Genomic DNA, 27,109 nt, shown 5'->3' with positions numbered 1-27,109 from the left:
ATGGACAGGTAAGCTGCTAGCTCAAGTCCCAAGAACCAGAGGTCAGTCAGGAGACAGCTGCTGAATCAAGAACAAGCCAACCTTTGCAAGGCAAGCAGAAAGTAAGTAGGTGGCAGAACGCAGAGAGATGAAGGCTGAGGGGGTAGTGAGCTGCCACAGACTCCACCCCTGCTGGTACCGCTCAGCAGATTCCATCATGGGGGTGATCACATATCAGATTTTGACAGGGAAGTGATCACATTATACAACTACCAAAACACTAAGAATCATGGCCCAGCCAAGCTGACACACAGTCTTAATCATCACAGAAGGTAACAATGCTTTGTAACCTAGTCTTCAAACAACAGATTCTTAGATATAACACTGAAAACACAAGCAAAAAATTACAAAATTGATACACGGGATCTCATCAAAACTAAAAACCTCTGTATATCAGAGGACTTTATTAACAAAGTGAAGATACAACCTAGATATATTAGACAAGGGTTTTAAAGCATTAAATTGGATAAGCCATATATTGCATAAGAATATATAAAGTACTCTTATTAGTTAATAAGAAAAATACAAACAATCCAATTGATAAATGGGGAAAGGACCTGAACAGATGAACAGACATTACACAAATATATATATATGCACAAATGACCAACGAGCACGTGAAAAGATGCTCAATGTCAGTAGGCATTAGGGAGATAAAAAACAAAATCACAATAAGATCTAGGATTGTTAAGATTAAAAAATAGTAATAATAACAAATGTTGGCAAGAATGTGGAGCAATCATAACCTTCATCTGATTTGTATCCTGCCACACATCATTGGTGGTGGGAATGTAAAGTGGTATAGCCACTGTGGAAAACAGATGGGTGGTTCCTCATAATTTAAACATAGTACCATACCTGTTGCAGTTGAGTCAGTTCCAACTCATAATGACCCTACAGGACAGAGTAGAACTGCCCCCACAGAGTTTCCAAGGAGCAGCTGGTGGATTCAAACCACCGAACTTTTGGCTAGCAGCCAAGCTCTTAACCACCGTGCCACCAGGACTCCATAGAACTATCATAAAAACAAAAACAAACAAACCCATTGCCATCAAGTTGATTGACTCATAGCAATCCTATAGGGTTTCCAAGGCTGTAAATCTTTATGGAAACAGACTGTCACATCTTTCTCCCACGTTGTAGCTGCTGGGTTTGAACTACAGACCTTTAGGTTACCAGCTGGATTTAATGACTGCACCACCAGGAATCCTCAGAACTACCACAGGACTCAGCAATTCCACTCCTGGATATACCCAAGAAAATGGAAAGCAATGACACAAACATATGTATTTACACCAGTGCTCATTGCAGCACTATTTATGATAGCCAAAATGTGGAAACAACCTAAATGTCCATCAACATATGAACGGATAAACAAAATGTGGTATATACACACAATGGAATGTTACTTTGTCTTAAAGAGAAATGACGTCCTGATACATGCTACGACATGGATGAACCTTGAATACATTACGCTGAGTGAAGTAAGTCAATCACAAGAGGACAAATATTGTATGACCTCACTAATACGAAATATCTAGAATAGGCAAATGTGTAGAGATTAGAGTTTAATATAGTGGTTAGGGTGGTTAATACAGTTTTCACCAGGTGCAGGAGGGAGGAGGTAAGGGAGAATCATAGTTCAGGAAGTATTGAATTTCTACTTATGGTGATAAGAAATTTGACAACAGATTTTGGTGATGGTTGCGCAATATGACTGATGAAATTAGTGTCACTGAATTGTACATATGAAAAATGTCGATAAATCATTGGCCAAACTTACAAAACAAAAAGAGGAGAGGAAGCAAGTAAACTGAATAAGAAATGAGATGGGTGATATCACAACAGACCCAACTGAAATTAAAAGAATCATAACAGAATACTATGAAAAATTGTACTCCAAAAAATTTGAAAACCTAAAGGAAATGGACAAATTTCTAGAAACACACTACCTACCTAAACTAGCACAAACAGACCTAGAACAACTAAATAAACACATAATGAAAGAAGAGGTTGAAAAGGTAATTAAAAAACTCCTGACAACAACAAAAAAACCTGGACCTGATAGCTTCACTGGAGAATTCTACCAAACTTACAGAGAAGAGTTAACACCACTACTACTAAAGGTATTTCAGAGTATCTAAAAGGATGGAATATTCCCAAACTCATTCTATGAAGTCAGCATAGCCCTGATACCAAAACCAGGTACAGGCTCCACAAAAAAAGAAAATTACAGGCCAATACCCCCATGAACATAGACACAAAAATCCTCAACAAAATTCTAGTCAATAGAATTCAGCAGCATATCAAAAAAATAATTCACCATGACCAAGTGAGATTCATACCAGGTATGCAGGGATGGTTCAACATTAGCAAAACAACCAGTGTAATCCATCACATAAATAAAACAAAAGATAAGAACCACATGATCTTATCAATTGATGCAGAAAAGGCATTTGACAAAGTCCAACACCCATTCATGATAAAAACTCTCAGCAAAATAGGAATAGAAGGGAAATTCCTCAATATGATAAAGTGCATTTATGCAAAGCCAACATCATCCTAAATGGAGAGATTCTGAAAGCATTCCCCTTGAGAACTGGAACCCGACAAGAAAGCCCTTTATCACCACTCTTATTCAACACTGTGCTGGAGGTCCTAGCCAGAGCAACTAGCCAAGAAAAAGAAATAAAGGGAATCCACACTGGTAAGGAAGAAGTAAAAGTATCCATATTTGCAGATGATATGATCTTATACACAGAAAACCCCAAAGAATCCACAAGAAAACTACTAGAACTAATAGAAGATTTCAGCAAAATATCAGGATACAAGATAAAAAATAAACATACAAAAATTAGTTGGATTCCTCTATGCCAATAAAGAGAACTTTGAAGAGAAAATCACCAAATTAACACCATTACAATAGCCCTCTAGAAGATAAAATACTTAGGAATAAATCTAACCAGAGACATAAAAGACCCATACAAAGAAAACTACAAGACGCTACTGCAAGAAACCAAAAAAAAAAAAAAAGACCTACATAAGTGGAAAAACATACACTGCTCATGGATAGGAAGATTCAACTTTGTGAAAATGTCAGTTCTGCCCAAATCCATCTACAGATATAATGCAATCCAGATCCAAATTCCAAGACCATTTTTTAATGAGAGAGTGAAACAAATTACCGACTTCATACGGAAAGGGAAGAGGCCCCGGATAAGTAAAGCATTACTGAAGAAGAAGAACAAAGTGGGAGTCCTCACACTACCTGATTTTAGAACCTATTATACCACCACCACAGTAGTGAAAACAGCCTGGCACTGGTGCAACAACAGATACATAGACCAATGGAACAGAATTGAGAATCCAGGCATACATCCATCCACATATGAGTAGCTGATATTTGACAAAGGCCCAAAGTCAGTTAAATGGGGAAAAGATAGTCTGTTTAATAAATGGTGGTGGCATAACTGGATATCCATCTGTATTAGTTTATTTTATGTTTGCTTACTGTATTGAGTCAGAATCGACTCGATGGCAACAGGTTTTTTTTTCTACTGTATCCTAGCTAATTGCTTTGTTTTGTTTTGATATGCCGAAATGGGTTGCTGTTGAGTCGGTTCTGACTCATAGCGACCCTATGCACAACAGAACAAAACACTGTCCGGTCCGGAGCCATCCTCACAATCGTTGTTATGCTTGAGCTCATTGTGGCAGCCACTGTGTCAATCCACCTTGTTGAGGGTCTTCGTCTTTTCTGCTGACCCTGTACTGTGGCGAGCATGATGTCCTTCTCCAGGGACTAGATCCCTCCTGACAACATGTCCAAAGTATGTAAGACACAGTCTCACCATCCTTGCCTCTAAGGAGCATTCTGGTTGTACTTCTTCTAAGAGAGATTTGTTCGTTCTTTTGGCAGTCCATGGAATATTCAATATTCTTCGCCAACACCACAATTCAAAGGCGTCAACTCTTCTTCGGTCTTCCTTATTCATTGTCCAGCTTTCACATGCATATGATGTGATCGAAATACCATGGCTTGGGACAGGCGCACCTTAGTCTTCAGGGTGACATCTTTGCTCTTCAACATTTTGAAGAGGTTCTTTGCAGCAGATTTACCCAGCTCAATGCGTCTTTTGATTTCTTGACTGCTGCTTCCATGGCTGTTGATTGTGGATCCAAGTAAAATGAAATCCTTGACAACTTCAATCTTTTCTCCATTTATCATGATGTTGCTCATTGGTCCAGTTGTGAGGATTTTTGTTTTCTTTATGTTGAGGTGCAGTCCATACTGAAGCCTGTGGTCTTTGATCTTCATTAGTAAGTGCTTCAAGTCCTCTTCACTTTCAGCAAGCAAGGTTGTGTCATCTGCATAACACAGGTTGTTAATGAGTCTTCCTCCAATCCTGATGCCCGGTTCTTCTTCATATACCCCAGCCTCTCGTATTATTTGCTCAGCATACAGATTGAATAAGTCTGGTGAAAGGAAACAACCTTGACATGCATGTTTCCTGACTTTAAACCATGCAGTATCCCCTTGTTCTGTTCAAACAACTGCCCCTTGATCTATGTAAAGGTTTCTCAAGAGCACAATTAAGTGTTATGGAATTCCCATTCTTCACAATGTGGATTCTACAAATACAAATATTAAATTAAAGAAATATTATGAATAACAGTGTATCAATAAATTTGACAACTTAAATTAAGTGGGCCAATTCCTCGAAATGAACAATCTACCAAAACTCACACTAGGAGAAACAGATAAACTTAATAGGCCTATATGTATTAAAGAAATTTAATCAACAATTACTAAATTTCCACAAAAGAAAGCACTGGCCCAGATTGTTTCAATGATGAATTCTACTGAATATTTAGAGATGTATCAACAATCCCTTTCAAACTCTTCCATAAAATAGATGAGGAGGGAACATTTCATAATTTGTTGAATGAGGCTAGCATTACTCTAATAACAAAACCAGAAAAAAATATTACAAGGAAGAAAAATTATAGACCGGTAACTCTCATGAACATACATGCAAAAATACTGAACAAAATATGAGCAAATCAAATCCAACAATGTAAACAAAAGAGAAATTGTACACATGATCAGACCAGATTTATACCTAGTCACAGATCAATTAATTTAATTTATGATATCAATAAAGTAAAGAAGAAAATCATATGATCATATCAATAGATACAGAAAAATATTTTGACAAAATCCAACACCCGTTAATGATAAAAATTCTAAGCAAATTAGGAATAGAGGAAAACTTTATCAACTTGATAAAGGATATTTTCAAAAAAACCCTACAAATAATAGCATATATAATGATAGGAAACTAGATGCCTTCCCCCTAAAATCAAGAACAAGACAAGTATTATTCTTCTGATCACTCCTATTAAACATTGTACAGGAACTCTTGGCTAATGCAATTAAACAAGGAAAGGAAATAAAAGGTATAAAGAATGGTGCGATCACTAAGGTTGTGTGTCAACTTGGCTGGGCTGTGATTCGCAGTAGTTTGGCAGTTATGTAGTTTGGCGGTAGTATAATGATGTAATCTCCTTCATAAAGAGATCTGATACAATGTGATCACCTTCATGATGGGATATGCTGTAAGTAGCCAATCAATTGAAATAGAATTTCTTTGGGGGTGTGGCCTACCTCCAATATAGGTGGACTTTCTGGCAAAGCTCTCAGGCTTTTGTTCTCTCTGGATCCTGCGGCTGGCTCCTGTTCATCTGACCTCTGGTTCTTGGGACTTGAGCTAGCAGCTTGCCTGCCGATCTTGGGATTCATCATCCTTTACAGTCTGAATCTTGAGTTCACCAGCCTCAGCAGCTACATGAGTTGAGAAGCCCCCAGCCTGACCCACAAACTTGGGACTTTCCAGTCTCTACAACCATGTGAGCTATTTCCTTGATATAAATCCCTCTATGTATATGTATGAATCTAGGAAAATTGGAAATCACCAAAAATGAAATGGAACGCATAAACATCGATATCCTAGGCATTAGTGAGCTGAAATGGACTGGTATTGGCCATTTTGAATCAGACAGTCATATAGTCTACTATGCTGGGAATGACAACTCGAAGAGGAATGGTGTTGCATTCATCATCAAAAAAGAACATTTCAAGATCTATCCTGAAGTACAACACTGTCAGTGATAGGAGAATATCCATACAGCTACAAGGAAGACCAGTTAATACGACTATTATTCACATTTACGCACCAAATGCTAGGGTCAAGAATGAAGAAATAGAAGATTTTCATCAGTTGCTGCAGTCTGAAATTGATCGAACATGCAATCAAGATGCATTGTTAATTACTGGCGATTAGAATGCTAAAGTTGGAAACAAAGAAGAAGCATTAGTAGTTGGAAAATATGGTCTTGGTGAATGAAACAATGCCCGAGATCGAATGATAAAATTTTGCAAGACCAAAAACTTCTTCATTGCAAATACCTTCTTTCACCAACATAACCGGCAACTATACACATGGACCTCACCAAATGGAACACGCAGAAATCAAATTGACTACACCTGTGGAAAGAGACGATGGAAAAGCTCAATATCATCAGTCAGAACAAGGCCAGTGGCCGACTATGGAACAGACCATCAATTGCTCATATGCAAGTTCAAGCTGAAACAGAAGAAAATCAGAGCAAGTCCACGAGAGCCAAAATATGCCCTTGAGTATATCCCACCTGAATTTAGAGACCATCTCAAGAATTGATTTGATGCATTGAACACTAGTGACCGAAGACCAGACGAATTGTGGAATGACATCAAGGACATCATCCATGAAGAAAGCAAGAGGTCACTGAAAAGACAGGAAAGAAAGAAAAGACCAAGATGGATGTCAGAGGAGACTCTGAAACTTGCTCTTGAGCGTCGAGCAGCTAAAGCAAAAGGAAGAATTGATGAAGTAAAAGAACTGAACAAAATATTTCAAAGGGCTTCTCAAGAAGACAAAGTATTACAATGACATGTGCAAAGAGCTGGAGATGAAAAACCAAAAGGGAAGAATACACTCGGCGTTTCTAAAGCTGAAAGAACTGAAGAAAAATTCAAGCCTCTAGTTGCAATAGCGAAGGATTCCATGGGGAAAATGTTAAACAACACCGGAAGCATCAAAAGAAGATGGAAGGAATACACAGAGTCATTATACCAAAAAGAATTAGTCGATGTTCAACCATTTCAAGAGCTGGCATATGATCAGGAACTGATGGTACTGAAGGAAGAAGTCCAAGCTGCTCTGAAGGCATTGGTGAAAAACAAGGCTCCAGGAATTGATGGAATATATCAATTGAGATGTTTCAACAAACAGATACAGCGCTGCAGGTGCTCACTGGTCTATGCCAAGAAATACGGAAGACAGCTTCCTGGCCAACTGACTGGAAGAGATCCATATTTATGCCTATTCCCAAGAAAGGGGATCCAACCGAATGTGGAAATTATAGAACAATATCATTAATATCACACGCAAGCAAAATTCTGCTGAAGATCATTCAAAAACGGCTGCAGCAGTATATCAACAGGGAACTGCCAGAAATTCAGGCTGGTTTCAGAAGAGGATGTGGAACCAGTGATATCATTGCTGATGTCAGACGGATCCTGGCTGAAAGCAGAGAATACCAGAAGGATGAGAAGGGTGTTTACCTGTGTTTTATTGACCATGCAAAGGCATTCGACTATATGCATCATAAAAAAATATTGATACCATTGCGGAGAGTGGGAATTCCAGAACACTTAATTGTGCTCATGAGGAACCTTTACATAGATCAAGAGGCAGTTGTTCAGACAGAACAAGGGGATACTGATTGGTTTAAAGTCAGGAAAAGTGTGGGTCAGGGTTGTATTCTTTCACCATACCTATTCAATCTGTACGCTGAGCAAATAATACGAGAAGCTGGGGTATATGAAGAAGAACCGGGCATCAGGATTGGAGGAAGACTCATTAACAACCTGTGTTATGAGGATGACACAACCTTGCTTGCTGAAAGTGAAGAGGACTTGAAGCCCTTACTAAGGAAGATCAAAGACCACAGCCTTCAGGATGGATTACACCTCAACATAAAGAAAACAAAAATCCTCACAAGCAACATCATGATAAATGGAGAAAAGATTGAAGTTGTCAAGGATTTCATTTTACTTGGATCCACAATCAACAGCCATGGAAGCAGCAGTCAAGAAATCAAAAGACGCATTGCATTGGGTAAATCTGCTGCAAAGGACCTCGTCAAAGTGTTGAAGAGCAAAGATGTCACTCTGAAGACTAAGATGCTCCTGATCCAAGCCATGGTATTTTCAATCGCATCATATGCATGTGAAAGCTGGACAATGAATAAGGAAAACCAAAGAAGAGTCGACACCTTTGAACTGTGGTGTTGGCGCCAAAAAGATGAACAAATCTGTCTTGGAAGAAGTGCGCCCAGAATGCTCCTTAGAGGCAAGGATAGCGAGACTGTGTCTTACATACTTTGGACATGTTGTCAGGAGGGATCTAGTCCCTGGAGAAGGACATCATGCTTGGCAGAGTACAGGGTCAGCAGAAAAGAGGAAGACTCTCAACCAGGTGGATTGACACAGTGGCTGCAACAATGAGCTCAAGCATAACAACTACTGTGAGGATGGCTCTGGACTGGGCAGTGTTTCGTTCTGTTGTGCATGGGGTCACTATGAGTCGGATCCGACTTGAAGGCACCTAACAACAACAATGTATATGTATACATATAGACACTTCACAGGTTTTGCTTCTCCAGAGAACCTAGCCTAAGACAATTGATACTGAGAGTGGTTCTAGAGAAACAAAACTCTAAGGATGAGTTTTTTAAATTGGTCCTCAAGTCTGGTTAGTCTTAAAGATGTTGATAACTCTGTTTCCAGTAGTAAAGAGGGCACTGTTAATCCATGGCATGAGGTGGCAATAGAAATACACAAAATATCACTGCCAATAGATCATGTGTCGGTGAATGGAGAGGCTCTGGGTGATTGCGTATTTTATAGCTTTCTACAATTTTGTTATAATGAGAAGTATAAGGAAGCTCGTTGGTTGGTCCTACTTCCACTAGACAAATTGGTGAAAGAAAGAGATGAGCTCAGGGCTTCAAAGTTCCAGCACCACATAAACAACCTCAAAGTTTCCACTTGTGCCTTGAAGAAAGCCTTATTTCTTCTACTAACAGAGCTATATTGCCAAAAACCAAACATAGAGTCTTATAAGAGTTGTCAGATTACATCAACTCAACTCCCAAACTTGAGTGGTGTCTGACGTTAAAATGAGAGCATTAATTGGGAAGAAATGGGATCCTGAAACTTGGGATGGGGACACATGGGCAGATAATCAGGAAACTGTAAACACTGAGCCCCTAAATTCCATTGAATCACTCCTGCCAACAAAACCAGACCTCTAACATCTATCTGAAAAGATTACTCCATCTTTACGAAGCAACCCTCCCCAGTAAAACCATTAGGCACTCTAGCCCTATATGATGAGATTAATTTAGCTGTGTCTGAAGACGCTTTGTCTGAATCATTGCCTGGGACATCGCCTGAGGCAGATGCCTTACAAGATGTCATAGGTTGAATTATGTACCCCCAAAAATGTGTGTATCAGGAAAGGAAACAAATAACCCAAATAAGAAATGTGATGGCCATATCACAACAGACCCAACTGAAATTAAAAGAATCATATCATATTACTACAAAAAATTGTACTCTAACAAATTTGAAAACCTAGAAGAAATGAATGAATTCCTAGAAACACACCACCTACCTAAACTAACACAATCAGAAGTAGAACAACTAAATACACCCATAACAAAAAAACAGATTGAAAAGGTAATCAAAAAACTCTTAACAAAAAAAAAACCCTGGCCCAGACAGCTTCACTGCAGAGTTCTACCAAACTTTCGGAGAAGAGTTAACACCACTACTACTAAAGATATTTCAAAGCATAGAAAAGGATGGAATACTACCTAACTCATTCTATGAAGCCAGCGTATCCTTGGTTCCAAAACCAGCTAAAGACACCACAAAGAAAGAAGATTACAGAATTATATCCCTCATGAACATAGATGCAAAAATCATTAACAAAATTTTAGCCAATAGAATTCACCAACATATCAAAAAAATAATGCATCATGACCAAGTGGGATTTATACCAGATATGCAAGGTTGGTTCGATATTAGAAAAACAATTAATGTGATCCACCATATAAATAAAACAAAAGACAAAAACCACATGATCTTATCAATTGATGCAGAAAAGGCATTTGACAAAGTCCAACACCCATTCATGATAAAAACTCTCAGCAAAATAGGAATAGAAGGAAAATTCCTCGACATAATAAAGGGCATTTACACAAAGCCAGCAGCCAACATCATCCTAAATGGAGGGAGCCTGAAAGCATTTCCCTTGAGAACGGGAATCAGACAAGAATGCCCTTTATCACCGCTCTTATTCAACATTGTGTTGGAGGTCCTAGCCAGAGCAATTAGGCTAGACAAAGAAATAAAGGGCATCCAGATTGGCAAGGAATAAGTAAAATTATCTCTATTTGCAGATGACATGATCTTATACACAGAAAACCCTAAGGAATCCTCAAGAAAACTACTGAAACTAATAGAAGGGTTCGGCAGAGTTTCAGGTTACAAGATAAACATACAAAAATCACTTGGATTCCTCTACATCAACAAAAAGAACATCGAAGAGGAAATCACCAAATCAATACCATTCACAGTAGCCCCCAAGAAGATAAAATACTTAGGAATAAATCTTACCAAAGATTTAAAAGACCTATACAAAGAAAACTACAAAGTACTACTACAAGAAACTAAAAGAGACCTACATAAGTGGAAAAACATACCTTGCTCATGGATAAGAAAACTTAACATAGTAAAAATATCTATTCTACCAAAAGCCATCTATATATACAATGCACTTCCAATCCAAATTCCAACATTTTTTAATGTAATAGAGAAACAAATCACCAACTTCATATGGAAGGGAAAGAAGCCCCAGATAAGTAAAGCATTACTGAAAAAGAAGGACAAAGTGGGAGGCCTCACTCTACCTGATTTTCGAACATATCATACAGCCAAAGTAGTCAAAACAGCCTGGTACTGGTACAACAACAGGCACATAGACCGATGGAACAGAATCGAGAACCAGATATAAACCCATCCACATATGAGCAGCTGGTATTTGACAAAGGCCCAATGTCAGTTAATTGGGAAAAGGTAGTCTTTTTAACCAATGGTGCTGGCATAACTGGATATCCATCTGCAAAAAAAATGAAACAGGACCCATACTCACACCATACACAAAAACTAACTTCAGATGGATCAAAGACCTAAGCATAAAGACTAAAACAATAAAGATCATGGAAGAAAAAATAGGGACAACGTTAGGAGCCCTAATACAAGGCATAAAGAGAATACAAAACATTACTAAAAATGACAAAGAGAAACCAGATAACTGGGAGCTTCTGAAAATCAAACACGTGTGCTCATCTAAAGACTTCACCAAAAGAGTAAAAAGACCACCTACAGACTAGGAAAAAAACTTCAGCTATGACATCTCCGACCGGCGCCTGATCTCTAAAATGTATATGATTCTGTTAAAACTCAACCACAAAAAGACAAACAACCCAATTAAAAATTGGGCAAAGGATATGAACACGCACTTCACTAAAGAAGATATTCAGGCAGCTAACAGATACATGAGGAAATGCTCTCAATCATTAGACAAAACTACGATGAGATTCCATCTCACTCCAACAAGGCTGGCATTGATCCAAAAAACACAAAATAAGAAATGTTGTAGTGGCTGTGGAGAGATTGGAACACTTATACACTGCTGGCGGGAATGTCAAATGCTACAAGCACTTTGAAAATCGATCTGGCGTTTCCTTAAAAAACTAGAAATAGAACTACCATACGACCCAGAATTCCCACTCCTTGGAATATACCCTAGAGAAATAAGAGCCTTTACACGAACAGATATATGCACACCCATGTTTATTGCAGCACTGTTCACAAAAGCAAAAAAGATGGAAGCAACCAAGGTGTCCATCAACGGTCAAATGGATAAATAAATTTTGGTATATTCACACAGTGGAATACTCCACATCGATAAAGAACAATGATGAATCTGTGAAATATTTCATAACATGGAGGAACCTGGAAGGCATTATGCTGAGTGAAATTAGTCAGAGGCAAAAGGACAAATATTGTATAAGACCACTATTATAAGATCCTGAGAAAGTTTAAACGGAGAAGAACACATTCTTTTGTGGTTAGGAGAGGACGGCAGGAGAGAGGGCGAGAGAGGGTTATTTACTGATTAGATAGTAGATAAGAACTAGTTTAGGTGAAGGGAAGGACAGCACTCAGTACAGGGGAGGTCAGCACAACTGGACTGGACCAAAAGCGAAGAAGTTTCCTGAATAAACTGAATACTTCGAAGGTCAGCGGAGCAAGGGCGGGGGTTTGGGGACTATGGCTTCAGGGGACATCTAAGTCAATTGGCAAAATAAATTCTATTAAGAAAACATTCTGAATCCCACTTTGAAATGTGGCGTCTGGGGTCTTAAATGCTAACAAGCAGCCATCTAAGATGGATCAATTGGTCTCAATCCACCTGGATCAAAGGAGAATGAAGAACACCAAGGTCACAAGGTAATTATGAGTCCAAGAGACAGAAAGGGCCACATGAACTAGAGACTACATCATCCTGAGACCAGAAGAACTAGGTGGTGCCCGGCCACAAGCGATGACGGCCCTGACAGGGAGCACAACAGAGAACCCCTGAGGTAGCAGGAGAACAGTGGGATGCAGACCCCAAATTCTCATTAAAAAAGCCAGACTTAATGGTCTGACTAAGACTAGAAGAATCCCGGCGGTCATGGTCCTCAAACCTTCTGTTGGCCCTGGACAGGAACCATTTCCAAAGCCAACTCAGCAGACATGGATTGGACTGGACAATGGGTTGGAGAGAGATACTGATGAGGAGTGAGCTACTTGCATCAGTTGGACACTTGAGACTATGTTGGCATCTCCTGTCTGGAGGGGAGATGGGAGGGTAGAGGGGGTTAGAAACTGGCAAAACGGTCACGAAAGAAGAGACTGGAAGGAGGGAGCGGGCTGACTCATTAGAAGGAGAGTAAGTGAGAGTATGTAGTAAGGTGTATATAAGTTTATATGTGAGAGACTGACTTGGTTTGTAAACTTTCACTTAAAGCACAATAAAAATTATTTTTAAAAAAGCTAGAAATAGAACTGCCATACAATCCAGCAATCCCACTCCTCAGAATATATCCTAGAGAAATAAGAGCCTTTACACCAACAGATATATGCACACTCATCTTTACTGCAGCCCTGTTTACAATAGCAAAAAGATGGAAGCAACCAAGGTGCCCATCAATGGATGAATGGATAAATAAATTATGATATATTCACACAATAGAATACTATGTGTCGACAAAAAACAATGATGAATCTGTAAAACATTTCATAATATGGCGGAATCTGCAAGGCATTATGCTGAGTGAAATTCATCGGTTGCAAAAGGACAAATATTGTATGAGACCACTATTATGAGAACTTTAAAAATAGCTTAAACAGAGAAGAAAACATTCTTTGATGGTTATGAGAGCGGGGAGGGAGGGAGGGAGAGGGGTATTCACTAATCAGATAGTAAATAAGAACTATTTTAGGTGAAGGGAAAGACAACACACAATACAGGAGAGGTCAGCACAACTGGACTAAACCAAAAGTAAAGAAGTTTCCTGAATAAACTGAACACTTCGAAGACCAGCGTAGCAGGGGCGGGGGTTTGGGGACCACGGTTTCAGGGGACACCTAAGTCAATTGGCATAATAAAATCTATTAAGAAAATATTCTGCATCCCACTTTGGGGAGTGGCATCTAGGGTCTTAAACACTAGTAAGCGGCCATCTAAGATGAATCAATTTATCTCAACCCACCTGGAGCAATGGAGAATGAGGAACACAAAAGACACGAGGTAATTACGAGCCCAAGAGACCAAAGGGCCACATAAACCAGAAACTACATCAGCCTGAGACCAGAGGAACTAGATGGTGCCTGGCTACAACAGTGACTGCCCTGACAGGGAACACAACATAGAACCCCTGAGGGAGCAGGAGAGCAGGGGGATGCAGACCCCGAATTCTCCTAAAGAGACTAGACTTAATGGTCTGACTGAGACTAGATGGACCCTGGAGGTCATAGTCCCCAGACCTTCTGTTAGCCCAAGACAGGAACCATTCCCAAGACAACTTTTTAGATAGGGATTGGACTGGACTATGGGATGGAAAATGATACTGGTGAAGAGTGAGCTCCTGGGATCAAGTAGACACATGAGGCTACATGGTCATCTCCAGTCTGGAGAAGAGATGAGAGGGCAAAGGGGGGCAGAAGCTGGCTGAATGGACACGAAAATAGAGTGGAGGGAATAACTAGGAGTATATAGCAAGGTGTATATAAGTTTTTGTGTGAGAGACTGACTTGGTTTGTAAACTTTCACTTAAAACACAATAAAAATTAAAAAAAAAAAGTGTATATCAGTTTGGCTGGGCCATGAGTCCCAGTATTGTATGGTTGTCCTCCATTTTGTGATTGTAATTTTATGTTAAAGAGGATTACTAAGGTCACATCCCTGATCCAATGTAAAGGGAGTTTCCCTGGGGTTTGACCTGCACTACCTTTTATCTTAAAAGAGATAACAGGAAAGGAAGCAAGCAGAGAGTGGGGGACCTCATACAATCAAGAAAGCAGTGCTGGTAGCAGAGTGCGTCTTTTGGACTTAGGGCCCCTGTGCAGAGAAGCTTCTAGTCTGGGGCGACATTGATAAGAAGGTCAACAGAGAGAGAAAGCTTTCCCCTGGAGCTGACACCCTGAACTTGGGCTTTTAGCCTACTTTATTGTGAAGAAAAAAGCTTCTCTTTGTTAAAACCATCCACTTGTGCTATTTCTGTTATAGCAGCACTAGATGACTAAGACACAAGACAATGCTGAATGTTCTTAAGCACAGCCGCACCACCCATTTTGGCTTCTAGACTTAAGTCTCAGTAAGCCCCAAAAGAAGTACAAAGTGTGACACCAGAGGAGGTACACTATGCTCCAAAAGAACTGCTTGAGTTTTCCTATATGTACAAACAGAAACCTGGGGAAAATGTGTGGCAACGGCTATTAAGGGTGTGAGATAATGACACAAGGAACAGAAAGATGGATCAGTCTGAATTTATTGATATGGGCCTGCTAAACACAGATTCTATATTCAATGTTTCAGCTCAAGAGATTTAGGAAAGGATATAATAGTTTATACGGTTGGGTAGCAGAAGCATAGATTAGATGGTTGCCTACATTAAATCAAGTTGAAGTACTAGACCTGCCTTGGTATACTGTAGAAGAAGGTATCCAAAGGCTCAGGGAAATTGACCTCTAAGAGTGGATTTATCAGGTTAGACCCACAGATCCACACATGAAGTGCCCAGAGGAAACAATTTTTACCACAATGGTGAGGAACAGAATTGTGAAAGGAACCCTAGTACCCTTGAAGACTGCTGTGATTGCTGTTTTATGTAAGGCAGATTTGACAGTGGGAACTACACTAACTGAATTAAGACACCTAACTACAATGGGACTGATTGGACCCCATGGTGGTAGGCGCCAAGTGGCAGCACTCAATCGAGATAAGGTGGGTGTGGTTACCATAATGGACAGTGGAGTCAAAGCAGTAATCAGAATAGTTTGGCTTGCATGGACTTATGGGGTTGGATGCTTAGTCATGGTGCCCCTAGAAGTGAACTACATAGGAAATATACTAAATGTTTACCTGATCTGCACAAGTGGAAGCATTCTAGGTCAAGTGAACAGCAATCTAACTCGAGTCACCAGAATAGAGTCATGGCCCCTCAATCAATTCCCAGACTTGAGCCAGTTTAAAGACCCACATCCTTTTGAATGAAGCGGAGGCCAGGTTCCCTTGAGGGAGGACCCCACTACACTGCCAAAAATTTATACTGTTTATCTTTCTCCCAGCCTTCCTCAAAGGGATCTAAGGCCTTTTTATTGGGGAAAAGGAAATAATCAGGCTTTTCAGGGATTACTGGATACTGGCTCTGAACTGACATTAATCCCAGGAGACCCAAAACATCACTGTAGACCACCAGTCAGAGTGGGATCAAGGTTATTTTTTTTTTATTAACTTTTATTGAGCTTCAAGTGAAGGTTTACAAATCAAGTCAGTCTGTCACATATAAGTTTATATACATCTTACTCCTTACTCCCACTTGCTCTCCCCCTAATGAGTCAGCCTTTCAGTCTCTCCTTTCGTGACAATTTTGCCAGCTTCCAACTCTCTCTATCCTCCCATCCCCCCTCCAGACAGGAGATGCCAACACAGTCTCAAGTGTCCAACTGATATAATTAGCTCACTCTTCTTCAGCATCTCTCTCCTACCCACTGTCCAGTCCCTTTCATGTCTGATGAGTTGTCTTCGGGAATGGTCCCTGTCCTGTGCCAACAGAAGGTTTGGGGACCATGCCCGCCGGGATTCCTCTAGCCACAGTCAGACCATTAAGTATGGTATCTTTATGAGAATTTGGGGTCTGCATCCCACTGATCTCCTGCTCCCTCAGGGGTTCCCTATTGTGCTCCCTGTCAGGGCAGTCATCGATTGTGGCCGGGCACCAACTAGTTCTTCTGGTCTCAGGATAATGTAGGTCTCTGGTTCATGTGGCCCTTTCTGTCTCTTGGGCTCTTAGTTGACGTGTGACCTTGGTGTTCTTCATTCTCCTTTGATCCAGGTGGATTGAGACCAATTGATGCATCTTAGATGGCCGCTTGTTAGCATTTAAGACCCCAGACGCCACATTTCAAAGTGGGATGCAGAATGTTTTCATAATAGAATTATTTTGCCAATTGACTTAGAAGTCCCCTTAGAGCATGGTTCCCAAACCCCCGCCCTTGCTCCGCTGACCTTTGAAGCATTCATTTTATCCCGGAAACTTCTTTGCTTTTTTGGTCCAGTCCAATTGGGCTGACCTTCCATGTATTGAGTGTTGTCCTTCCCTTCACCTAAAGCAGTTCTTATCTACTAATTAATCAGTAAAAAACCCTCTCCCTCCCTCCCTCCCCACCTCGTAGCCACAAAAGTATGTGTTCTTCTCAGTTTATACTATTTCTCAAGATCTTATAATAGTGGTCTTATACAATATTTGTCCTTTTGCCTCTGACTGATTTCGCTCAGCATAATGCCTTCCAGGTTCCTCCATGTTATGAAATATTTCACAGATTTGTCACTGTTCTTTATCGATGTGTAGTATTCCATTGTGTGAATATACCACAGTTTATTTACCCGTTCATCCATTGATGGACACCTTGCTTGCTTCCAGCTTTTTGCTATTGTAAACAGCGCTGCAATAAACATGGGTGTGCATATATCTGTTTGTGTGAAGGCTCTTGTTTCTCTAGGGTATATTCCCAGGAGTGGGATTTCTGGGTTGTATGGTAGTTCTATTTCTAACTGTTTAAGATAATGCCAGATAGATTTCCAAAGTGGTTGTACCATTTGACATTCCCACCAGCAGTGCATAAGAGTTCCAATCTCTCTGCAGCCTCTCCAACATTTATTATTTTGTGTTTTTTGGATGAATGCCAGCCTTGTTGGAGTGAGATGGAATCTCATCGTAATTTTAATTTGCATTTCTCTAATGGCTAATGATCGAGAACATTTTCTCATGTGTCTGTCAGCTGCCTGAATATCTTCTTTAGTGAAGTGTGTGTTCATTTCCTTTGCCCACTTCTTGATTGGGTTGTTTGTTTTTGTGGTTGAGTTTTGACAGAATCATGTAGATTTTAGAGATCAGGCGCTGGTCTGAGATGTCATAGCTGAAAATTCTTTCCCAGTCTGTAGGTGGTCTTTTTACTCTTTTGGTGAAGTCTTTAGATGAGCATAGGTGTTTGATTTTTAGGAGCTCCCAGGTATCTGGTTTCTCTTCATCATTTTTGGTAATGTTTTGTATTCTGTTTATGCCCTGTATTAGGGCTCCTAGGGTTGTCCCTATTTTTTCTTCCATGATCTTTATCGTTTTAGTCTTTATGTTTAGGTCTTTGATCCACTTGGAGTTAGTTTTTGTGCTTGGTGTGCGGTATGGGTCCTGTTTCATTTTTTTGCAAATGGATATCCAATTATGCCAGCACCGTTTGTTAAAAAGACTATCATTTCCCCAATTAACTGACACTGGGCCTTTGTCAAATATCAGGTGCTCATATGTGGTTGGATTTATATCTGGGTTCTCAATTCTGTTCCACTGGTCTATGTGCCTGTTGTTGTACCAATACCAGGCTGTTTTGACTACTGTGGCTGTATAATAGGTTCTGAAATCAGGTAGAGTGAGGCTTCCCACTTTCTTCTTCTTTTTCAGTAATGCTTTGCGTATCCGGGGCTTCTTTCCCTTCCATATGAAGTTGGTGATTTGTTTCTCTATCACCTTAAAAAATGACATTGGAATTTGGATCGGAAGTGCATTGTATGCGTAGATGGCTTTTGGTAGAATAGACATTTTTACTATGTTAAGTCTTCCTATCCATGAGCAAGGTATGTTTTTCCACTTAAGTAGGTCCTTTTTAGTTTCTTGCACTAGTAATTAGTAGTTTTCTTTGTATAGGTCTTTTACATCCTTGGTAAGATTTATTCCTAAGTATTTTATCTTCTTGGGGGCTACTGTGCATGGTATTGATTTGGTTATTTCCTCTTCGATGTTCTTTTTGTTGATGTAGAGGAATCCAAGTGATTTTTGTATGTTTATCTTATAACCTGAGACTCTGCCAAACTCTTCTATTAGTTTCAGTAGTTTTCTGGAGGATTCCTTAGGGTTTTCTGTGTATAAGATCATGTCATCTGCAAATAGAGATAATTTTACTTCCTCCTTGCCAATCAGGATGCCCTTTATTTCTTTGTCTAGCCTAATTGCCCTGGCTAGGACTTCTAGCACGATGTTGAATAAGAGCGGTGATAAAGGGCATCCTTGTCTGGTTCCCGTTCTCAAGGGAAATGCTTTCAGGTTCTCTCCATTTAGACTGATGTTGGCTGTTGGCTTTGCATAGATGCCCTTTATTATGTTGAGGAATTTTCCTTCAATTCCTACTTTGGTGAGAGTTTTTATCATAAAAGTGTGTTGGACTTTGTCAAATGCCTTTTCTGCATCAATTGATAAGATCATGTGGTTGTTGTCTTTTGTTTTATTTATGTGGTGGATTATATTAATGGTTTTTCTGATATTAAACCAGCCTTGCATACCTGGTATAAATCCCACTTGATCGTGGTGAATTATTTTTTTGATATGTTGTTGAATTCTATTGGCTAGAATTTTGTTGAAGATTTTTGCATCTATGTTCATGAAGGATATAGGTCTGTAATTTTCTTTTTTTGTGATGTCTTTACCTGGTTTTGGTATCAGGGAGATGGTGGCTTCATAGAATGAGTTGGGTAGTATTCCGTCATTTTCTATGCTTTGAAATACCTTTAGTAATAGTGGGGTTAACTCTTCTCTGAAAGTTTGGTAGAACTCTGCAGTGAAGCCGTCCGGGCCAGGGCTTTTTGTTTTTGGGAGTTTTTTGATTACCGTTTCAATCTCTTTTTTTGTTACGGGTCTATTTAGTTGTTCTACTTCTGAATGTGTTAGTTTAGGTAGGTAGTGTTTTTCCAGGAATTCATCCATTTCTTCTAGGTTTGCAAATTTGTTAGAGTACAATTTTTCTTAATAATCTGATATGATTCTTTTAATTTCATTTGGGTCTGTTGTGATGTGGCCCATCTCGTTTCTTATTCGGGTTATTTGTTTCCTTTCCTGTATTTCTTTAGTCAGTCTAGCCAATGGTTTATCAATTTTGTTATTTTTTTCAAAGAACCAGCTTTTGGCTTTGTTAATTCTTTCAATTGTTTTTCTGTTCTTTTTAATTTTTATTATTTGTTTTCTTCTGGTGCCTGATGGGTTCTTTTGTTGCTCACTTTCTATTTGTTCAAGTTGTAGCGACAGTTCTCTGATTTTGTCTCTTTCTTCTTTTTGTATGTGTCCATTTATCGATATAAATTGGCCTCTGAGCACTGCTTTTGCTGTGTCCCAGAGGTTTTGATAGGAAGTATTTTCATTCTCGTTGCATTCTATGAATTTCCTTATTCCCTCCTTAATGTCTTCTATAACCCAGTCTTTTTTCAGGAGGGTATTGTTCATTTTCCAAGTATTTGATTTCTTTTCCCTAGTTTTTCTGTTATTGATGTCTACTTTTACTGCCTTGTGGGCTGAGAAGATGCTTTGTAATATTGCGATGTTTTAGACTCTGCAAAGGTTTGTTTTATGACCTAATATGTGGTCTATTCTAGAGAATGTTCCATGTGCGCTAGAAAAAAAAGTATACTTCGGAGCAGTTGGGTGGAGAGTTCTGTATAAGTCAAAGAGGTCAAGTTGGTTGATTGTTGTAAGTAGGTCTTCCGTGTCTCTATTGAGCTTCTTACTGGATGTCCTGTCCTCCTCCGAAAGTGGTGTGTTGAAGTCTCCTACTATAATTGTGGAGGTGTCTATCTCACTTTTCAATTCTGTTAAAATTTGATCAATGTATCTTGCAGCCCTGTCAATGGGTGCATAAATATTTAATATGGTTATGTCTTCCTGATCAATTGTCCCTTTTATCATTATGTAGTGTCCTTCTTTATCCTTTGTGGTGGATTTAAGTCTAAAGTCTATTGTGTCAGAAATTAATATTGCTACTCCTCTTCTTTTTTGCTTGTTGTTTGCTTGATATATTTTTTTCCATCCTTTGAGTTTTAGTTTGTTTGTGTCTCTAAGTCTAAGGTGTGTCTCTTGTAGGCAGCATATAGACGGATCGTGTTTCTTTATCCAGTCCGAGACTGTCTCTTTATTGGTGCATTTAGTCCATTTACATTCAGCGTAATTATAGATAAATAAGTGTTTAGTGTTGTCATTTTGATGCCTTTTTATGTGTGTTGTTGACAATTTCATTTTTCCACATACTTTTTTGTGCTGAGACGTTTTTCTTAGTAAATTGTGAGATCCTCATTTTTGTAGTGTTTGACTTTATGTTTGTTGAGTTGTTACGTTTTTCTTGGCTTTTATCTTGAGTTATGGAGTTGTTACACCTCTTTGTGGTTACCTTAATATTTACCCCTATTTTTCTAAGTAAAAACCTAACTTGTATTGTTCTATATCGCCTTGTATCCCTCTCCATATGGCAGTTCTATGCCACCTGTATTTAGTCCCTCTTTTTGATTATTGTGATCTTTTACATTTTGACTTCAGTGATTCCCTGTTATGAGCATTTTTTTTAATTAATCTTAATTTGTTTTTGTGATTTCCCTATTTGAGTTGATATCAGGATGTTCTGTTTTGTGACCTTGTATTGTGCTGATATCTGATATTATTGGTTTTCTGACCAAACAATATCCTTTAGTATTTCTTGTAGCTTTGGTTTGGTTTTTGCAAATTCTCTAAACTTGTGTTTATCTGTAAATATCTTAATTTCGCCTTCATATTTCAGAGAGAGTTTTGCTGGATATATGATCCTTGGCTGGCAGTTTTTCTCCTTCAGTGCTCTGTATATGTCGTCCCATTCCCTTCTTGCCTGCATGGTTTCTGCTGAGTAGTCTGAACTTATTCTTATTGATTCTCCCTTGAAGGAAACCTTTCTTTTCTCCCTGGCTGCTTTTAAAATTTTCTCTTTATCTTTGGTTTTGGCAAGTTTGATGATAATATGTCTTGGTGTTTTTCTTTTTGGATCAATCTTAAATGGGGTTCGATGAGCATCTTGGATAGATATCCTTTCATCTTTCTTGATGTCAGGGAAGTTTTGTGTCAGGAGATCTTCAACTATTTTCTCTGTGTTTTCTGTCCCCCCTCCCTGTTCTGGGACTCCAATCACACGCAAATTCTCCTTCTTGATAGAGTCCCACATGATTCTTAGGGTTTCTTCATTTTTTTTAATTCTTTTATCTGATTTTTTTCAGCTATGTTGGTGTTAATTCCCTGGTCCTCCAGATTTCCCAGTCTGCATTCTAATTGCTCGAGTCTGCTCCTCTGACTTCCTAGTGCGTTGTCTAATTCTGTAATTTTATTGTTAATCTTTTGGATTTCTACATGCTGTCTCTCTATGGATTCTTGCAACATTAATTTTTCCACTATGTACTTGAATAATCTTTTTGAGTTCTTCAACTGTTTTATCAGTGTGTTCCTTGGCTTTTTCTGCAGTTTGCCTTATTTTTTTTCTGATGTCTTGAAGCATTGTGTAAATTAGTTTTTTATATTCTGTATCTGATAATTCCAGGATTGTATCTTCATTTGGGAAAGATTTTGATTCTTTTGTTTGGGGGGTTGTAGAAGCTGTCATGGTCTGCTTCTTTATGTGGTTTGATATCGACTGCTGTCTCTGAGCCATCACTGGGAAACTTGTTTTTCCAGAAATTCCACTAAAAAAAAAATGCAGTCAGATCCCTATCAGAACTGCCTTTGGATTATAACCACCACTTTGTTCCCTGTAAGGATGAAAGTCCGAGATTTGGATCATATATGCTTGGCTGTAGTTGGTTCTGTGTTTTTAGTCCAATTAGGGATGGATTTTTGGTCCCTGGGTTTTTTGTGGTTCCTTCTCTCAGGCCGGATGAGTGGGTTAGGAAAAGACCAAAAGAAAAAAAAAGGGGGGGGGAAGCAAAGCCACCACAGAGCCGGAGCCGTTCTCCCTCTGGCTCAGGAAATTCCAATGTTAATGAAGCTGACTGGGGAGGGTGGGGGAGGGATCAGAGAGATAGGAGAGTAGCACCTCGGAATATAGCCAGAGTTGCTTGTCTTGCTTGGAATGACTATTATATCTGAGATTCCCGAGGGGCGTGTCGCCTATGCGTGTTGGCTGTGTGGAGATTGCCCCCGGGGGTCTGGCCCGCTGAAGCCGAGGTCAGATCCTCCCCTGCCAGTCCAAATCCTAGCGTCAAGGTTCCCCTGCTGGGACGCTTTACTCCCGGCACCAAAATCAGTTGCTGCCTCCCGGGGATTTCTTGTCCCGCCAGCCACGTCGCCGCGCCGCCCCTGCGGACCAGCTGGGCCCCCTCCTGGGGTTAGTTCAGGGGAGTAGGGCTGCGCGCCGTGCTTGCACCGTGACAGCGCCCAGTCAAATACCCGGCGCCAGGGTTCCCCGGCTGGGACGCAGCACTCCCTGCTCCAAAACCAGTCACTGCCTCCCGGGGACTTCTCCCACCAGCCGCGTTGCCACGCCGCCCGTGCGGACTGGCTGGGCCCCCTCCCGGGTTCAGTTCAGAGGGGTAGGGCTGCGCCCCTTGTTTGCGTGGTCACAAGATTTATGAGTTCAGCTCCCCTGGGCCCAGATGCCCGGTGCCAAGGTTACCTGACTGGAACGCTGGCTCCAGCCTCCGAAAACAGTTGCTGCTTCCCTGTATTTGTTCGTTTTCTGTCTCTAAATCTGTGTTTGTTGTTCAGGGTTCGTAGATTGTTATGTATGTGATCGATTCACTTGTTTTTCCGAGTCTTTGTTGCAAGAGGGATCCCAGGTAGCGTCTACCTAGTCTGCCATCTTGGCCCCGCCTCTGGAGGTAAGGTTACTAATGGATTCTTAGCTCATGTCTGTCTAACAGTAGGTCCAGTGGGTCCCCAAACCCTCCTATAGTGATTTCCCCAGTTCTAGAATGCATAATTGGAGTAGATATGCTCAACAACTGGCAGAGCACCCATGTTGGATCCATGACAAGTGGAGTAAGAGCTATAATGGTAGGAAAAGCCAAATGGAAGCCATTAGAACTGCTCTTACCTAAGAAAATAGTGAACTAAAAACAATATCACATTCCTGGAGGGATTTCAGAGATTACTGCCACCATCAAGGACTTGAAGGATACAGGGGTGATGATTCCCACCACATCCCTATTCAACTCCCCTATTTTGTCTGTGCAAAAAACAGACAGATCTTGGAGAATGACAATGGATTATCAAAAACTTAATCAATTGGTAACTCCAATTGCAGCTGTTGCTCCAGATGTGGTTTCATTGCTCAAGCAAATTAATACATCCCCTGGTACCTGGTGTGCAGCTATTGATTTGGCTAATGATTTTTTCTCCATGCCAGTTTCGAAGGACCACCAAAAGCAGTTTGCCTTCAGCTGGCAAGGCCAGCAATACACTTTCAGTGTCCTACCTCAAGGCATATCAACTCTCTAGCCCTATGTCACAATTCAGTCCACGGGAATCTTGATTGCCTTTCCCTTCCACAAGACGTCACACTGGTCCATTATATTGATGACATTATGCTGATTGGATCTAGTAAAGAAAAACTGTTAATGACCTTGAACATTTTGGTAAAACATTTGCATGCTAGAGGATGGGAAATTAATCCAACAAAAATTCAAGCGTCTTCAACATCAGTGAAATTTCTAGGCATCCAGTGGTGTGGGACATGTCGAGATATTCCGTCTAAAGTCAAGGATAAGTTATTGCATCTGGCCCCTTCTACAACTAAAAAGGAGGCACAACACCTGGTGGGCCTTTTTGGATTTTAGAGGCAACATATACTCATTTGTGTGTGCTACTTTGGCCTGTTTATCAAATGACTCAAAATGCTCCTAGATTTGACTTTGGCCCAGATCAAGAGAAGGCTCTGCATCAGATTCAGATTTCTGTGCAAGTGGCTCTGTCACTTGAGCCATATGAAATGGATGATCCAATGGTGCTTGAAGTGTCAGTGGCAGATAGAAATGCTTTTTGGGTCTTTGGCAAGCCCCTATTGGTGAATCACAGTACAGACCCTTAGGATTTTGGAGAAAAGCCCTGCCATCCTCTGGAGATAACTACTCTCCTTTTGAGAAACAGCTTTTGACTTCTTTCTGCACCTTAGTAGAGACTGAATGGTTAACCTTGGGCCACCAAGTCACCAAGCAGCCTGCACTGCCCATCATGAACTGGGTGTTGTCTGACCCACAGAACCATAAAATTGGACTTGCACAGCAGCACTCCATTACTAAATGGAAGTGGTATATACAAGATCAGGCCTGAGCAGAACCTGAAGGCACAAGTAAGTTGCATGAGGATGTAGCACAAATGCCCATGGTCTCCACTCCTGTCACATTATCAGCACTCTCCTAGTCTGCTCCTATGGCCTCATGGGGAGTTCCTTATGATCAGTTGTCTGAGGAAGAGAAAACTCCTGTCTGGTTTACAGATGGTTCTGTGCAATAAGCAGGCACCACTAGAAAATAGACGGCAGCAGTACTACAGCCCCTTTCTGGACCTCCCTGAAGGACAGTGGTGAAGAGAACTCCTCCTAATGGGCATAACTTCAAGCACTGTACCTGGTCGTTCACTTTGCTTGGAATTAGAAATGGCCAGATGTCCAATTGTATACTGATTCATGGACTGTGGCCAATGGTTTGGGTGGATGGTCAGGGACTTGTTAGGAACATGATTGGAAAATTGAAGACAAGGAGGTATGGGGAAGAGTATGTGGCTAGACCTCTCTGAATGGGGCAAAGAAGTGAAGATATTTGTGTCTCATGTTAATGTTCACCAAAGGTAGACCTCAGTAGAGTAGGATTTTAATAATCAATTGGATAGGAATATGCATTCAGTGGAAATCAGTCATCCTCTTTCCCCAGCCACTCCTTTTGTTGCCCAATGGGCTCATGAACAAAGTGGTCATGATGACAGGAATGGGTCCAACAACACAGACTTCCACTCACCAAGGCCGACTTGACTATAGCCACTGCTGAGTGCCCAATCTGCCAGCAGCAGAGACCAACACTGAGTCCCAGATATGGCCTCATTCCTCGAGGTGATCAGCTAGCAACCTGGTGGCAGGCTGATTACATTGGACCACTTCTGTCATGGAAAGGGAAGCGGTTTGTTCTTACTGGAATAGACACTTACTCTGGATATGTATTTGCATTCCCTGCACACAATGCTTCTGCCAAAACTACTATCTGTGGAATTACAGTATGCCTTATCCACCATCATGGTATCCCACACAGCATGGCCTCATATCAAGGGACTCACTTAACAGCAAATGAAGTGTGGCAATGGACACATGCTCATAGAATTCACTGGTCTTACCATGTTCCCCATCATCGTGAAGCAACTGGCCTGATAGAATGATGGAATGGCCTTCTAAAGACACTATTATGGCACCACCTAGGTGGCAGTACCTTGCAGGGTTGGGACAATGTTCTCTAGGAGGCTGTATATGTTCTAAGGGAGTATTCAATGTATCGCTCTGTTTCTCCCATTGCCAGGATTCATAGATTCAGGTATCAAGGGGTGGAAATGGGAGTGGCAGCACTCTCTATTACCCCTATTGACCCACTACCAAAATTGTTACTTCCTGTCCCCATGACTGTATGCCCTGTCAATCTAGAGGTCTTAGTTCCAAAGGGAGGAATGCTCCCAACTGGAGACATATCACTTATTTCATTGAACTGGAAGTTAAGAGTGCCACTTTGCCACTTTGGGTTCCTTATGCCTCTGGATCAATAGGCAAAGAAGGGTGTTATCATATTGGCTGGTGTGATTGATTCTGATTACCAAGAGGAAATTGAATTGATATTATATAATAGAGGTAAGAAGAGTATGTCTGGAATGCAGGAGATCCCTTAAGGAGTCTCTTAGTATTACCATGCCATATGATTAATGTCAATGGAAAACTACAGCAACCCAATTTTGACATGACTTCTAATGGCCTAGACCCTTCAGAAATGAAGGTTTCGGTCACCCCACCAGTCAAAGAACCACGACTAGCTGTGGTACTTGCTAAGGGCAAAGGGCATACGGAATAGGTGGTGGAAGAAGGTAATTCTAAATACCAGTTATGACCACATGAACAGTTACAGAAATGATGAGTGTAATTGTTATGAGTATTTCTTCCTTGGATGTGTACATCAAATATTTTTGTTTTCTTCACTTACGAAATGTAAGATGTTAAACAAGGCTAGTGCATTTTCAGTTGTATGCATGTTGTATCATGTTAGGCTCAAGT

At 40.4% G+C, this 27,109-nt stretch overlaps 1 pseudogene; it reads left to right on the top strand.

Annotated features, from left to right (window-relative positions):
- LOC111751377 (uncharacterized) lies at nucleotides 1-27,109 on the top strand (annotated as a pseudogene).

This window comes from Loxodonta africana, chromosome X, assembly GCF_030014295.1.
Source record: "Loxodonta africana isolate mLoxAfr1 chromosome X, mLoxAfr1.hap2, whole genome shotgun sequence".
In the NCBI taxonomy this organism is placed as follows: domain Eukaryota; kingdom Metazoa; phylum Chordata; class Mammalia; order Proboscidea; family Elephantidae; genus Loxodonta; species Loxodonta africana.
Note: the sequence above shows the minus strand (reverse complement) of the source record. Positions and strands in the feature narration are given on the sequence as shown.